Here is a 3,748-nt window from a genome sequence, read left to right on the forward strand (position 1 = left end):
ATTTATCATTTTGTGAGGACATACATCTGTGGTCATCATGGAGAAATATTGCATCATGGGGACAAAATAATGAAGACTTCACTGCTACATTTACTGTATTCCTAGTCCATCTGATAACAGAATCTGTGGTCATGTTGTTTTAAAGTGTGCTTGCACAGGACTATTAAGGATTCAGAGAACCCAGACTCCCCCCCCCGCCGTGAGGTCATGCATTACCAAGTATGACAGACGTATACACTAAGACAGGTTGTTTACATTAGTGCCCTACTCCACTGTTGTGCAGACTTGCAGGTAAAAGTGGTCCCATCTGACCATTCTGCCAATGTGTCACCCACATCTGAACAGAGAAAAAACTTCACATGTGGTCCTTAACAGGACACGTACCTAATGTTTTTCACTGCGCCCTCATGATGAGTGGCCGTGCATGCATTTCAGCCAACCTTTATGTCAGTCCAGTGGGACAGATGTCCGAACTCTGTGCCAGAGTAGGCGGGACTCAAGATCAATTGTAGCAAAGAGAAGAAACAAACACAGCAGACACAGTTGACAGAGTTCATCAGGGAAGATAACAGTATTGTTGCTTATCAGACCTTGGGTGGTAAAAAGGAAAACTGCCATAGCAGGTTCCCATCCCCGGAGGTTTGCTCTTAGAGGAACAAAGGCTACAGCCCAATGAAATGGATTGATGAAGGTGGAACAAAAACGTCAGAACTGAAACACAGATCGTCGATGACCATCTGTTAGTATGTTTCCTTCACCATTGTTCCAGACTACTTGTTAAACTGCTGGTCCGATTTGTCAGTGAGCCCCGGCCATGTTAGATGAATTGTCTTTTCTACAAAATTCACAAAAAGTAAAAGTAATTGCAGAGCTCAAACAATAGAGCTAATCGCTAATGCTGACCTGGGTTTATCATCAAAATTAATCCAGACTAAAAAAAATTGGAATTCATCGTTCCTTCTGTCTGACATACCGAGGATTTGTTTTTTTATATGTGTGCTTTTCCTCCTTTTGTTGAGAGCCACTGTTTTTGTTTGCGTGGGCAGTTGAAGAGCAGGTCAATGTTTGCTCAGCATGTGCGTTATTGGATTCTATTGACTTAATCGAGCAAGGCATAAATGTGGAAATATGAACCTTTCTCCCCACCATTATACTGCTCTTTCCTTAAAGCCAATTCAGCTGTGCAGGAGCACTCACTGGAACAATGGTGCAGTGAGGGCAGTGGACACAGAAAGGCCAGGATAAACCTGACGGAGAGCAGGGAATTGGCTGTGCCATCCAGGTCATGGTTGGCAGGGTCAGAGCGACAGAGTGGGGTCGGGACGCAGTGGTGTCTGACATTTCCATCAGACAACTCGGTCAGACAAAAGGGAAAAAAATAAACCAATAAATAAATAAAGGTGTCACGTGACACAGATGGACACAAGGCAGCCTGAAGGATGAAACGAGAGGTGATGAGGCCTGACTGTATCTTAGTCCTAAAACATACATCAACATAATGGGAAAGAGGGCGGCCCCAATAGATTCAAATGGAATTCTTAAACAAGACCTTGGTACAAAGGAGATTTATCCTAGGTCCAAACCAGTTGCATCATCAACTAGATGAGTGGTTGGTTAGATTAGATTCTAGATCTGGATCAATGCAGATCTATCTGGGATTGAATTCCAAAGTATTCTTTCCTGAATGTACTAATCATGGTGGAGTGAAGGATCTGACCACCAACTACTGAAAATGTACAGAAGCTGAAATTCTAGTTTACCAACGGTCCCCCCAGTGGGAATTAATTGTTCCAAAACCTTCCAGGCCTTGACTGCTATCTGGAAGCTTAGTCCCGCAGATTAAAAAAAAAAAGGTCTTTTTTTTTTTGCTTTTTGTGCTGAATGCAGGATGAAAAAGAAAAGAGTGGAAAAGTAATGGACATAATTACAATAATCAGTCCTGGGTGATAGGGTGCAATGGTTCATGGGTACATTGATCAGCAACAAAGGAGCAATCAGGCCAGTCATGTCTGCAGAGTGTGCACATATGACGGGATCAGTCCAGCTTTTAAAAAAGATGAAAATGAAAACACAATGCCTTGAATCCCAAAGCTGCATTTGTCTGTAATTATCACTTTCCTAAAGTGGAGGCAGTGAAGGGTTGGTCTTTTTGGTTGGTATTTAGTTACTGAAGACTTAATTAAGTGGGGTTTTTTTTCATTGAAGAGGAAACATCGGAGAAGTGGGAAAATGTAGAGATGAATCAGGAGGTGACGACACTAAAGGGCTCAAACACAGATAACATTTCCTCTGGTCCTTCCTTTACCGTTGTCTAGTCTCTGCTGGGATTCATAGTGCTGTGAACATTCTAGCCTATGAAGAACGGCGTCTTTACTGAGAACAAAACTACATATATCACTATATTATTAAAGGGGTTCTTGTCAGCTATGTTTACGACTTTATATGGCATATTTATGCGCAACGTTCTCACCACTTTGTCCACTTACAGTACGCACACACACACTCGTAGGAGATTCTGTGTTTGGGGTTGGGTAAATTTAACCATCTGTTCTGACAGGTTGGCTCCGCTGCAGTATATGAGTTTCACTGTTTGTTTGGCTTTGATCAAAACCCTGTGCTACGTTCAAGTGCTGTCAGCAGTAAAGGGGGAGATCAATGAGCCAGGATGTGAAAAACATTGGGATTATTGATCTCTGCTCCAGTCTCGCCACAGTCATTACCTTTTCACAAATCAATAAGCGATTTATGATATGACTACTGTTCATTAGAGAGCATATCCTTTAATAGAAAAACTCATTGATTAACTCATTTGGATGTTAATCATTCATAACGTGCAGCGTAATACCAGATCAGATTTTCTATTTTTGAGGTCCTCACCAGTTTGTGGCTATTTATGCATATGTGTGTGTGTGTGTGTGTGTGGCCCCCAAACTGCATTTATGAGTGACTTGTAAAAACACATTTTCTATGGTCGAGTCCATGCCCCAGGATTGTTTGCACAGTAGCTTATATTATGCACCGTGATCGTCTGTTTACTGTTTACTGACTTCATAATGACATGAAATGACATGATTGAAAAATAAGCTGTATTTTGGTACTAATATTGTTAGAAAAAGAGGTAGAGCAGACGTTTTGTCCGACACATATATTACCACAGTGTTGCTATGAAGTTGTCTGTTTTTCTTTGAAGAGGGATGACTGGTATATTTTGTTCCTTTCTTTCTGTCGTTGATTTGCAGTCTGACAGTATATCACCATTGTTCTATATTCAACTTTCTTACGTGGCAATAAAAGATGACTTCTGTAAGAAAAGCTCCGCTGCCTTTGAATTCCTTTGTTGTCTCTTTATTCACTTTTATATCTTTGCCCTCTGGTCCTCAGCTCTTCTTCCTTTCCTGCCTCCTTCTCTCCTTCTGTTCTTCTCCCAAAAGGATGTAAAATAGAAACTGAATCAGCTTTTTGAGGTGTTAACTCTGTATATAATGGAGCAACAGAGTCAAATTCAGCTGTTTAACACTTGAACGGCCAACAGTCCAAAATGTGAAAATTGTTCTTGTCACTGGGAAACAAAGGCTGTGAACGAGGAATACTACAGTGATTATTTCACACTCCAAAAATAGATGGCTTGTGGACTCACTGTAGACCGTGGGCCGCCATTTAAGTGTCACTGCTCTAGTCCTAAGACCTGTAGAAATATGATTTGAAAAAAAATTAAACATTCTGAGAGATTTCTTTTCACTTCCTGAAT

Source organism: Cynoglossus semilaevis, chromosome 8 (genome assembly GCF_000523025.1).
Source record: "Cynoglossus semilaevis isolate Cse_v1.0 chromosome 8, Cse_v1.0, whole genome shotgun sequence".
Lineage (NCBI taxonomy): Eukaryota > Metazoa > Chordata > Actinopteri > Pleuronectiformes > Cynoglossidae > Cynoglossus > Cynoglossus semilaevis.